General features: G+C 46.7%; 6 non-coding genes and 1 pseudogene across 6 annotated transcripts; all 7 read right to left on the bottom strand.

The window, feature by feature from the left end:
* Nucleotides 1-445: 445 nt before the first annotated feature.
* On the bottom strand, nucleotides 446-636 carry LOC130311352 (U2 spliceosomal RNA). Its single transcript, XR_008859756.1, has one exon. It is a non-coding gene; the product is annotated as a U2 spliceosomal RNA (small nuclear RNA).
* A 2,090-nt stretch (nucleotides 637-2,726) lies between these two features.
* LOC130311356 (U2 spliceosomal RNA) lies at nucleotides 2,727-2,917 on the bottom strand. The gene has a single exon (XR_008859761.1). It is a non-coding gene; the product is annotated as a U2 spliceosomal RNA (small nuclear RNA).
* Nucleotides 2,918-5,001: 2,084 nt separating this feature from the next.
* LOC130311365 (U2 spliceosomal RNA) lies at nucleotides 5,002-5,196 on the bottom strand. Its single transcript, XR_008859768.1, has one exon. It is a non-coding gene; the product is annotated as a U2 spliceosomal RNA (small nuclear RNA).
* Nucleotides 5,197-5,888: 692 nt separating this feature from the next.
* LOC130311368 (U2 spliceosomal RNA) lies at nucleotides 5,889-6,048 on the bottom strand (annotated as a pseudogene).
* Nucleotides 6,049-8,131: 2,083 nt separating this feature from the next.
* LOC130311353 (U2 spliceosomal RNA) lies at nucleotides 8,132-8,322 on the bottom strand. The gene has a single exon (XR_008859757.1). It is a non-coding gene; the product is annotated as a U2 spliceosomal RNA (small nuclear RNA).
* A 2,085-nt stretch (nucleotides 8,323-10,407) lies between these two features.
* LOC130311359 (U2 spliceosomal RNA) lies at nucleotides 10,408-10,598 on the bottom strand. Its single transcript, XR_008859764.1, has one exon. It is a non-coding gene; the product is annotated as a U2 spliceosomal RNA (small nuclear RNA).
* A 2,082-nt stretch (nucleotides 10,599-12,680) lies between these two features.
* LOC130311364 (U2 spliceosomal RNA) lies at nucleotides 12,681-12,866 on the bottom strand. Its single transcript, XR_008859767.1, has one exon. It is a non-coding gene; the product is annotated as a U2 spliceosomal RNA (small nuclear RNA).
* Nucleotides 12,867-13,166: the final 300 nt, after the last annotated feature.

Below are 13,166 nucleotides of genomic sequence, written 5' to 3' on the forward strand. Positions count from 1 at the left end.
GTACGGTCGAAAAAAGACATATGTCCATCAAGTTCAACCAGGGAATTAAGGGGTAGGGGTGTGGCGCGATATTGGGGAAGGGATGAGATTTTATATTTCTTCATAAGCATTAATCTTATTTTGTCAATTAGGAACATTCAGCACCCACCCGCTATCAAGGCAGCTGCCTATCATGTCATGCCCTACCTGCACAGGTGTGCTGGCTACTCAAATGATCCAATTAAGGAGGCCATTTAGTCAGCAGCAGCAGAAGTCCTGTGCCTGGACGCTCCAACAGCGGCCAGACACAAGCAGAAGCAGAAGCAGCAGAAGCAGCAGAAGCAGCAGCAGCACCACCTTTTGTTTTTTGGCTGCAGCAGCAGCAAGGCCCACAGGGCTGGCTAGCTGGCTAGCCAGCAAGCAGGTAGCAATGAAAGTAGGAATCTTTCTTTTTAACCCTGTAAGGGGGTGGTGCACTGTACCCGAAGATACTGCCATATCGGGTCAATGCATAGGGCGACGGAAGCAAGCTTCGAAATCGGCCCCCGTTCTCAAAAATCCATTTAATATATGGTCCCCAGATAGGGGACGTATCAGATATTAAACTGATAAGAACAGATACTACACTTGATCTTAGCCAAAAGGCCGAGAAGCGATAACCGTGAAAGGGGCGGGCCCAACAAGGTGCCCTTCATGGGCACTATCACTGCTTGCTGTCAGGGAGGCTGCCAGACAATTTTCCATGCACACTCTGGGCTGGGGGGCAGTCAACCACCAGTACACACAGCAGAACCTAAACCCATACCATTATTGCTAAGCAGCAAGACAGGGGCCCATTGCACTCCCACGGGGCCTTTTTAAATGCAATCCATAACCCGGATTTGCCAGGAACCCTTCTTACTCCTCCTACTTGCATGTGACACTGGGCTTAGGATCTGCATAGGAAACACACACACAAGCACACACCTACCTTTGTTGCCTGCAGATGCCTCCTTGGCTGTCCCCAAACGGTATCAAACCAACACCCACGGGAAGCTGTAAGCATAGAGGACATGCCTGCACCCCATTGGACTTACCTGTGTGGGTTAAACCCGGGTTATTTGACAACCTATGGCGGTGATGGTTCTGCTCAGGCAGAGCAGTGCTGATGCTCCTCATAAAGCTGTCGCTGCTGTGAAGGTTCTAGGTGACATCACAAATCCCTATGGTTACATACACAACAAAGCTGGGTTGTTGTTGTTTACACTCTGCAAGGCCTGTGGAAGTGAGTGACATCATAGCACTGTAGTTCTGAGGGTTCTAGATGGATGCAACAATCTCCTGTTGCTTCTATGAAGGCCATAATAGACGACATCACCAAACAGCTCCATAGTCACATACACAGCAAAGGAGAGATGTTGTTTACACCTAGTGATGTCAGTGGTATTGAGTGACATCACAGCACAGTGCTAAGGCTCCTGGGCCTGGACACAGCAGCGGCTGCAATATCTCAACGGAGAATACGTTTATATATATGTGTGTGTGTGCGCGTATATATATATATATATATATATATATATATATATATATATTTCTCCGCCGAAATCACTTTTAAACCCATTTCCACCTTTTTTTCCCTTCTCTTCCTCTTACTTTTTTTTCACGTTTTTTTACGTTTTTCTCCTTTTCGCCTCTTTTCTGGGCGTATTATTCTTCTTTTTCTTCTTTTTTTTCGTCTAATGCATACCCCATCAGTGCAGCAATGCTTATTCAATACCGCCAGCAGATGGAGACACTGGGGGATAATTTTCTAAGGATTTATACTGATTTTTCCTGTCTGAATTTGTCGCACAGAAAGTTGCAGGCCAAATATGTGTGACATTTCTGCGACTTTAGCTTCTAGAGCATTTTTACAACATTATACATAGGTGCTGAATACATAAAAAGCGACTGTTCAGCGACAGACAAGTCGCATCGGCTGAAAGTAGGCCAGAATGTCAGTCCATGTTGGAGCAGGTTTAGATACAGTCTAAAGTATAGATCTCAAAGTCTGTGCACAGAATTTAGCAAGGGCCTCGCACCTTCTGATGCATCAGGTAGGTGCACAATAGCATAGCCTAACCCTCTGTACTTTGGTCTATATTGATGCGGGACATAGACAGCCAGCTGATGACCAATCCATTAGTGCAATGGATGGCTGGAAGCATTTGTCTTTGCCTTTGCAATACCACAGAAGCAATGCATGGTCAATGTACAGCAATGACACACCTGTGTGAACAGCCAGGAGACCCCCCCCCCCCCCCCCATGTTATGTTACATAGTTACATAGTTAGTACGGTCGAAAAAAGACATATGTCCATCAAGTTCAACCAAGGAATTAAGGGGTAGGGGTGTGGCGCGATATTGGGGAAGGGATGAGATTTTATATTTCTTCATAAGCATTAATCTTATTTTGTCAATTAGGAACATTCAGCACCCACCCGCTATCAAGGCAGCTGCCTATCATGTCATGCCCTACCTGCACAGGTGTGCTGGCTACTCAAATGATCCAATTAAGGAGGCCATTTAGTCAGCAGCAGCAGAAGTCCTGTGCCTGGACGCTCCAACAGCGGCCAGACACAAGCAGAAGCAGAAGCAGCAGAAGCAGCAGCAGCACCACCTTTTGTTTTTTGGCTGCAGCAGCAGCAAGGCCCACAGGGCTGGCTAGCTGGCTAGCCAGCAAGCAGGTAGCAATGAAAGTAGGAATCTTTCTTTTTAACCCTGTAAGGGGGTGGTGCACTGTACCCGAAGATACTGCCATATCGGGTCAATGCATAGGGCGACGGAAGCAAGCTTCGAAATCGGCCCCCGTTCTCAAAAATCCATTTAATATATGGTCCCCAGATAGGGGACGTATCAGATATTAAACTGATAAGAACAGATACTACACTTGATCTTAGCCAAAAGGCCGAGAAGCAATAACCGTGAAAGGGGCGGGCCCAACAAGGTGCCCTTCATGGGCACTATCACTGCTTGCTGTCAGGGAGGCTGCCAGACAATTTTCCATGCACACTCTGGGCTGGGGGGCAGTCAACCACCAGTACACACAGCAGAACCTAAACCCATACCATTATTGCTAAGCAGCAAGACAGGGGCCCATTGCACTCCCACGGGGCCTTTTTAAATGCAATCCATAACCCGGATTTGCCAGGAACCCTTCTTACTCCTCCTACTTGCATGTGACACTGGGCTTAGGATCTGCATAGGAAACACACACACAAGCACACACCTACCTTTGTTGCCTGCAGATGCCTCCTTGGCTGTCCCCAAACGGTATCAAACCAACACCCACGGGAAGCTGTAAGCATAGAGGACATGCCTGCACCCCATTGGACTTACCTGTGTGGGTTAAACCCGGGTTATTTGACAACCTATGGCGGTGATGGTTCTGCTCAGGCAGAGCAGTGCTGATGCTCCTCATAAAGCTGTCGCTGCTGTGAAGGTTCTAGGTGACATCACAAATCCCTATGGTTACATACACAACAAAGCTGGGTTGTTGTTGTTTACACTCTGCAAGGCCTGTGGAAGTGAGTGACATCATAGCACTGTAGTTCTGAGGGTTCTAGATGGATGCAACAATCTCCTGTTGCTTCTATGAAGGCCATAATAGACGACATCACCAAACAGCTCCATAGTCACATACACAGCAAAGGAGAGATGTTGTTTACACCTAGTGATGTCAGTGGTATTGAGTGACATCACAGCACAGTGCTAAGGCTCCTGGGCCTGGACACAGCAGCGGCTGCAATATCTCAACGGAGAATACGTTTATATATATGTGTGTGTGTGCGCGTATATATATATATATATATATATATATATATATATATATATATATTTCTCCGCCGAAATCACTTTTAAACCCATTTCCACCTTTTTTTCCCTTCTCTTCCTCTTACTTTTTTTTCACGTTTTTTTACGTTTTTCTCCTTTTCGCCTCTTTTCTGGGCGTATTATTCTTCTTTTTCTTCTTTTTTTTCGTCTAATGCATACCCCATCAGTGCAGCAATGCTTATTCAATACCGCCAGCAGATGGAGACACTGGGGGATAATTTTCTAAGGATTTATACTGATTTTTCCTGTCTGAATTTGTCGCACAGAAAGTTGCAGGCCAAATATGTGTGACATTTCTGCGACTTTAGCTTCTAGAGCATTTTTACAACATTATACATAGGTGCTGAATACATAAAAAGCGACTGTTCAGCGACAGACAAGTCGCATCGGCTGAAAGTAGGCCAGAATGTCAGTCCATGTTGGAGCAGGTTTAGATACAGTCTAAAGTATAGATCTCAAAGTCTGTGCACAGAATTTAGCAAGGGCCTCGCACCTTCTGATGCATCAGGTAGGTGCACAATAGCATAGCCTAACCCTCTGTACTTTGGTCTATATTGATGCGGGACATAGACAGCCAGCTGATGACCAATCCATTAGTGCAATGGATGGCTGGAAGCATTTGTCTTTGCCTTTGCAATACCACAGAAGCAATGCATGGTCAATGTACAGCAATGACACACCTGTGTGAACAGCCAGGAGACCCCCCCCCCCCCCCCATGTTATGTTACATAGTTACATAGTTAGTACGGTCGAAAAAAGACATATGTCCATCAAGTTCAACCAGGGAATTAAGGGGTAGGGGTGTGGCGCGATATTGGGGAAGGGATGAGATTTTATATTTCTTCATAAGCATTAATCTTATTTTGTCAATTAGGAACATTCAGCACCCACCCGCTATCAAGGCAGCTGCCTATCATGTCATGCCCTACCTGCACAGGTGTGCTGGCTACTCAAATGATCCAATTAAGGAGGCCATTTAGTCAGCAGCAGCAGAAGTCCTGTGCCTGGACGCTCCAACAGCGGCCAGACACAAGCAGAAGCAGAAGCAGCAGCAGCACCACCTTTTGTTTTTTGGCTGCAGCAGCAGCAAGGCCCACAGGGCTGGCTAGCTGGCTAGCCAGCAAGCAGGTAGCAATGAAAGTAGGAATCTTTCTTTTTAACCCTGTAAGGGGGTGGTGCACTGTACCCGAAGATACTGCCATATCGGGTCAATGCATAGGGCGACGGAAGCAAGCTTCGAAATCGGCCCCCGTTCTCAAAAATCCATTTAATATATGGTCCCCAGATAGGGGACGTATCAGATATTAAACTGATAAGAACAGATTTTTTTTTTTTTTTTTTTTTTTTTTTTTATCTAAAGCCGAGGAACGTGCTTTCGATTCACCCAAAGTGCAAGAAAAAGTGCAAACGTGTTACACTAAAAAAACGTGCACAAAGGATGCGGTCTATCGCAAGCCCTTCTCCGATAGGAGAGAGGCCCCCCAACAAACCTTACCCTTCGCCTCCGGACCAAAAGGTACCTGCGAGGTTCCAGGTTCGATGTCCCTTTTCGCCGAAGCTACTAGGAGACCACAAATGCTCCCGGCATCCCCCTTGGCGTTAGCCAAGGTATCTGCCCGCAGAGCCGATTACGGTAGGTACCCTGCGAAGCAGGAGTACCCGGGGTGTTTGCAGGGAGGTGCGGAACCTAATGGCCACACACACCTCCCCTAGACCGCCAGGAGGGACACCCAGAAGGGCTACCGCATCCTGACAAATCCTGTGAACACACAACACGCAAAAAGTGACACAGTGAGACAAAAAATAAATAAATAAGTGAATGTGTGCAGATATACTGCCCGGACATCCGGCCGGATCTATAAAAATTTCTCTGATCCTAGCCAGAAGGCCGGGAATCAAGAGGTGAGTGCCACAAGGTGAAGAGATTATGGTGCCCGTGCTTCAACTCAGTGAGCCTATTCTCCCAGTGAGTTTCGGCACCTCGGGGTCACCACTCCCCGAGGCACAAAAGTACCTCGGCTCTAGACCCTCTCAGCCTCATGGCGAGACCCGGAGGGAACAGGTCACATCGGGGCAGCCGTCGAGCTGATTCCTCAGAACCAGCCCCGGAAAGCCCTGGTACACCTGCATCCTCCATGCAGCACCCATCCCCACCAGCATGAAAACTGATAAGAACAGATACTACACTTGATCTTAGCCAAAAGGCCGAGAAGCGATAACCGTGAAAGGGGCGGGCCCAACAAGGTGCCCTTCATGGGCACTATCACTGCTTGCTGTCAGGGAGGCTGCCAGACAATTTTCCATGCACACTCTGGGCTGGGGGGCAGTCAACCACCAGTACACACAGCAGAACCTAAACCCATACCATTATTGCTAAGCAGCAAGACAGGGGCCCATTGCACTCCCACGGGGCCTTTTTAAATGCAATCCATAACCCGGATTTGCCAGGAACCCTTCTTACTCCTCCTACTTGCATGTGACACTGGGCTTAGGATCTGCATAGGAAACACACACACAAGCACACACCTACCTTTGTTGCCTGCAGATGCCTCCTTGGCTGTCCCCAAACGGTATCAAACCAACACCCACGGGAAGCTGTAAGCATAGAGGACATGCCTGCACCCCATTGGACTTACCTGTGTGGGTTAAACCCGGGTTATTTGACAACCTATGGCGGTGATGGTTCTGCTCAGGCAGAGCAGTGCTGATGCTCCTCATAAAGCTGTCGCTGCTGTGAAGGTTCTAGGTGACATCACAAATCCCTATGGTTACATACACAACAAAGCTGGGTTGTTGTTGTTTACACTCTGCAAGGCCTGTGGAAGTGAGTGACATCATAGCACTGTAGTTCTGAGGGTTCTAGATGGATGCAACAATCTCCTGTTGCTTCTATGAAGGCCATAATAGACGACATCACCAAACAGCTCCATAGTCACATACACAGCAAAGGAGAGATGTTGTTTACACCTAGTGATGTCAGTGGTATTGAGTGACATCACAGCACAGTGCTAAGGCTCCTGGGCCTGGACACAGCAGCGGCTGCAATATCTCAACGGAGAATACGTTTATATATATGTGTGTGTGTGCGCGTATATATATATATATATATATATATATATATATATATATTTCTCCGCCGAAATCACTTTTAAACCCATTTCCACCTTTTTTTCCCTTCTCTTCCTCTTACTTTTTTTTCACGTTTTTTTACGTTTTTCTCCTTTTCGCCTCTTTTCTGGGCGTATTATTCTTCTTTTTCTTCTTTTTTTTCGTCTAATGCATACCCCATCAGTGCAGCAATGCTTATTCAATACCGCCAGCAGATGGAGACACTGGGGGATAATTTTCTAAGGATTTATACTGATTTTTCCTGTCTGAATTTGTCGCACAGAAAGTTGCAGGCCAAATATGTGTGACATTTCTGCGACTTTAGCTTCTAGAGCATTTTTACAACATTATACATAGGTGCTGAATACATAAAAAGCGACTGTTCAGCGACAGACAAGTCGCATCGGCTGAAAGTAGGCCAGAATGTCAGTCCATGTTGGAGCAGGTTTAGATACAGTCTAAAGTATAGATCTCAAAGTCTGTGCACAGAATTTAGCAAGGGCCTCGCACCTTCTGATGCATCAGGTAGGTGCACAATAGCATAGCCTAACCCTCTGTACTTTGGTCTATATTGATGCGGGACATAGACAGCCAGCTGATGACCAATCCATTAGTGCAATGGATGGCTGGAAGCATTTGTCTTTGCCTTTGCAATACCACAGAAGCAATGCATGGTCAATGTACAGCAATGACACACCTGTGTGAACAGCCAGGAGACCCCCCCCCCCCATGTTATGTTACATAGTTACATAGTTAGTACGGTCGAAAAAAGACATATGTCCATCAAGTTCAACCAGGGAATTAAGGGGTAGGGGTGTGGCGCGATATTGGGGAAGGGATGAGATTTTATATTTCTTCATAAGCATTAATCTTATTTTGTCAATTAGGAACATTCAGCACCCACCCGCTATCAAGGCAGCTGCCTATCATGTCATGCCCTACCTGCACAGGTGTGCTGGCTACTCAAATGATCCAATTAAGGAGGCCATTTAGTCAGCAGCAGCAGAAGTCCTGTGCCTAGACGCTCCAACAGCGGCCAGACACAAGCAGAAGCAGAAGCAGCAGAAGCAGCAGCAGCACCACCTTTTGTTTTTTGGCTGCAGCAGCAGCAAGGCCCACAGGGCTGGCTAGCTGGCTAGCCAGCAAGCAGGTAGCAATGAAAGTAGGAATCTTTCTTTTTAACCCTGTAAGGGGGTGGTGCACTGTACCCGAAGATACTGCCATATCGGGTCAATGCATAGGGCGACGGAAGCAAGCTTCGAAATCGGCCCCCGTTCTCAAAAATCCATTTAATATATGGTCCCCAGATAGGGGACGTATCAGATATTAAACTGATAAGAACAGATACTACACTTGATCTTAGCCAAAAGGCCGAGAAGCGATAACCGTGAAAGGGGCGGGCCCAACAAGGTGCCCTTCATGGGCACTATCACTGCTTGCTGTCAGGGAGGCTGCCAGACAATTTTCCATGCACACTCTGGGCTGGGGGGCAGTCAACCACCAGTACACACAGCAGAACCTAAACCCATACCATTATTGCTAAGCAGCAAGACAGGGGCCCATTGCACTCCCACGGGGCCTTTTTAAATGCAATCCATAACCCGGATTTGCCAGGAACCCTTCTTACTCCTCCTACTTGCATGTGACACTGGGCTTAGGATCTGCATAGGAAACACACACACAAGCACACACCTACCTTTGTTGCCTGCAGATGCCTCCTTGGCTGTCCCCAAACGGTATCAAACCAACACCCACGGGAAGCTGTAAGCATAGAGGACATGCCTGCACCCCATTGGACTTACCTGTGTGGGTTAAACCCGGGTTATTTGACAACCTATGGCGGTGATGGTTCTGCTCAGGCAGAGCAGTGCTGATGCTCCTCATAAAGCTGTCGCTGCTGTGAAGGTTCTAGGTGACATCACAAATCCCTATGGTTACATACACAACAAAGCTGGGTTGTTGTTGTTTACACTCTGCAAGGCCTGTGGAAGTGAGTGACATCATAGCACTGTAGTTCTGAGGGTTCTAGATGGATGCAACAATCTCCTGTTGCTTCTATGAAGGCCATAATAGACGACATCACCAAACAGCTCCATAGTCACATACACAGCAAAGGAGAGATGTTGTTTACACCTAGTGATGTCAGTGGTATTGAGTGACATCACAGCACAGTGCTAAGGCTCCTGGGCCTGGACACAGCAGCGGCTGCAATATCTCAACGGAGAATACGTTTATATATATGTGTGTGTGTGCGCGTATATATATATATATATATATATATATATATATATATATTTCTCCGCCGAAATCACTTTTAAACCCATTTCCACCTTTTTTTCCCTTCTCTTCCTCTTACTTTTTTTTCACGTTTTTTTACGTTTTTCTCCTTTTCGCCTCTTTTCTGGGCGTATTATTCTTCTTTTTCTTCTTTTTTTTCGTCTAATGCATACCCCATCAGTGCAGCAATGCTTATTCAATACCGCCAGCAGATGGAGACACTGGGGGATAATTTTCTAAGGATTTATACTGATTTTTCCTGTCTGAATTTGTCGCACAGAAAGTTGCAGGCCAAATATGTGTGACATTTCTGCGACTTTAGCTTCTAGAGCATTTTTACAACATTATACATAGGTGCTGAATACATAAAAAGCGACTGTTCAGCGACAGACAAGTCGCATCGGCTGAAAGTAGGCCAGAATGTCAGTCCATGTTGGAGCAGGTTTAGATACAGTCTAAAGTATAGATCTCAAAGTCTGTGCACAGAATTTAGCAAGGGCCTCGCACCTTCTGATGCATCAGGTAGGTGCACAATAGCATAGCCTAACCCTCTGTACTTTGGTCTATATTGATGCGGGACATAGACAGCCAGCTGATGACCAATCCATTAGTGCAATGGATGGCTGGAAGCATTTGTCTTTGCCTTTGCAATACCACAGAAGCAATGCATGGTCAATGTACAGCAATGACACACCTGTGTGAACAGCCAGGAGACCCCCCCCCTCCCCATGTTATGTTACATAGTTACATAGTTAGTACGGTCGAAAAAAGACATATGTCCATCAAGTTCAACCAGGGAATTAAGGGGTAGGGGTGTGGCGCGATATTGGGGAAGGGATGAGATTTTATATTTCTTCATAAGCATTAATCTTATTTTGTCAATTAGGAACATTCAGCACCCACCCGCTATCAAGGCAGCTGCCTATCATGTCATGCCCTACCTGCACAGGTGTGCTGGCTACTCAAATGATCCAATTAAGGAGGCCATTTAGTCAGCAGCAGCAGAAGTCCTGTGCCTGGACGCTCCAACAGCGGCCAGACACAAGCAGAAGCAGAAGCAGCAAAAGCAGCAGCAGCACCACCTTTTGTTTTTTGGCTGCAGCAGCAGCAAGGCCCACAGGGCTGGCTAGCTGGCTAGCCAGCAAGCAGGTAGCAATGAAAGTAGGAATCTTTCTTTTTAACCCTGTAAGGGGGTGGTGCACTGTACCCGAAGATACTGCCATATCGGGTCAATGCATAGGGTGACGGAAGCAAGCTTCGAAATCGGCCCCCGTTCTCAAAAATCCATTTAATATATGGTCCCCAGATAGGGGACGTATCAGATATTAAACTGATAAGAACAGATACTACACTTGATCTTAGCCAAAAGGCCGAGAAGCGATAACCGTGAAAGGGGCGGGCCCAACAAGGTGCCCTTCATGGGCACTATCACTGCTTGCTGTCAGGGAGGCTGCCAGACAATTTTCCATGCACACTCTGGGCTGGGGGGCAGTCAACCACCAGTACACACAGCAGAACCTAAACCCATACCATTATTGCTAAGCAGCAAGACAGGGGCCCATTGCACTCCCACGGGGCCTTTTTAAATGCAATCCATAACCCGGATTTGCCAGGAACCCTTCTTACTCCTCCTACTTGCATGTGACACTGGGCTTAGGATCTGCATAGGAAACACACACACAAGCACACACCTACCTTTGTTGCCTGCAGATGCCTCCTTGGCTGTCCCCAAACGGTATCAAACCAACACCCACGGGAAGCTGTAAGCATAGAGGACATGCCTGCACCCCATTGGACTTACCTGTGTGGGTTAAACCCGGGTTATTTGACAACCTATGGCGGTGATGGTTCTGCTCAGGCAGAGCAGTGCTGATGCTCCTCATAAAGCTGTCGCTGCTGTGAAGGTTCTAGGTGACATCACAAATCCCTATGGTTACATACACAACAAAGCTGGGTTGTTGTTGTTTACACTCTGCAAGGCCTGTGGAAGTGAGTGACATCATAGCACTGTAGTTCTGAGGGTTCTAGATGGATGCAACAATCTCCTGTTGCTTCTATGAAGGCCATAATAGACGACATCACCAAACAGCTCCATAGTCACATACACAGCAAAGGAGAGATGTTGTTTACACCTAGTGATGTCAGTGGTATTGAGTGACATCACAGCACAGTGCTAAGGCTCCTGGGCCTGGACACAGCAGCGGCTGCAATATCTCAACGGAGAATACGTTTATATATATGTGTGTGTGTGCGCGTATATATATATATATATATATATATATATATATATATATATATTTCTCCGCCGAAATCACTTTTAAACCCATTTCCACCTTTTTTTCCCTTCTCTTCCTCTTACTTTTTTTTCACGTTTTTTTACGTTTTTCTCCTTTTCGCCTCTTTTCTGGGCGTATTATTCTTCTTTTTCTTCTTTTTTTTCGTCTAATGCATACCCCATCAGTGCAGCAATGCTTATTCAATACCGCCAGCAGATGGAGACACTGGGGGATAATTTTCTAAGGATTTATACTGATTTTTCCTGTCTGAATTTGTCGCACAGAAAGTTGCAGGCCAAATATGTGTGACATTTCTGCGACTTTAGCTTCTAGAGCATTTTTACAACATTATACATAGGTGCTGAATACATAAAAAGCGTCTGTTCAGCGACAGACAAGTCGCATCGGCTGAAAGTAGGCCAGAATGTCAGTCCATGTTGGAGCAGGTTTAGATACAGTCTAAAGTATAGATCTCAAAGTCTGTGCACAGAATTTAGCAAGGGCCTCGCACCTTCTGATGCATCAGGTAGGTGCACAATAGCATAGCCTAACCCTCTGTACTTTGGTCTATATTGATGCGGGACATAGACAGCCAGCTGATGACCAATCCATTAGTGCAATGGATGGCTGGAAGCATTTGTCTTTGCCTTTGCAATACCACAGAAGCAATGCATGGTCAATGTACAGCAATGACACACCTGTGTGAACAGCCAGGAGACCCCCCCCCCCCCCCCATGTTATGTTACATAGTTACATAGTTAGTACGGTCGAAAAAAGACATATGTCCATCAAGTTCAACCAGGGAATTAAGGGGTAGGGGTGTGGCGCGATATTGGGGAAGGGATGAGATTTTATATTTCTTCATAAGCATTAATCTTATTTTGTCAATTAGGAACATTCAGCACCCACCCGCTATCAAGGCAGCTGCCTATCATGTCATGCCCTACCTGCACAGGTGTGCTGGCTACTCAAATGATCCAATTAAGGAGGCCATTTAGTCAGCAGCAGCAGAAGTCCTGTGCCTGGACGCTCCAACAGCGGCCAGACACAAGCAGAAGCAGAAGCAGCAGCAGCACCACCTTTTGTTTTTTGGCTGCAGCAGCAGCAAGGCCCACAGGGCTGGCTAGCTGGCTAGCCAGCAAGCAGGTAGCAATGAAAGTAGGAATCTTTCTTTTTAACCCTGTAAGGGGGTGGTGCACTGTACCCGAAGATACTGCCATATCGGGTCAATGCATAGGGCGACGGAAGCAAGCTTCGAAATCGGCCCCCGTTCTCAAAAATCCATTTAATATATGGTCCCCAGATAGGGGACGTATCAGATATTAAACTGATAAGAACAGATTTTTTTTTTTTTTTTTTTTATCTAAAGCCGAGGAACGTGCTTTCGATTCACCCAAAGTGCAAGAAAAAGTGCAAACGTGTTACACTAAAAAAACGTGCACAAAGGATGCGGTCTATCGCAAGCCCTTCTCCGATAGGAGAGAGGCCCCCCAACAAACCTTACCCTTCGCCTCCGGACCAAAAGGTACCTGCGAGGTTCCAGGTTCGATGTCCCTTTTCGCCGAAGCTACTAGGAGACCACAAATGCTCCCGGCATCCCCCTTGGCGTTAGCCAAGGTATCTGCCCGCAGAGCCGATTACGGTAGGTACCCTGCGAAGCAGGAGTACCCGGGG

This window comes from Hyla sarda, unplaced genomic scaffold (genome assembly GCF_029499605.1).
Source record: "Hyla sarda isolate aHylSar1 unplaced genomic scaffold, aHylSar1.hap1 scaffold_1625, whole genome shotgun sequence".
NCBI lineage: Eukaryota > Metazoa > Chordata > Amphibia > Anura > Hylidae > Hyla > Hyla sarda.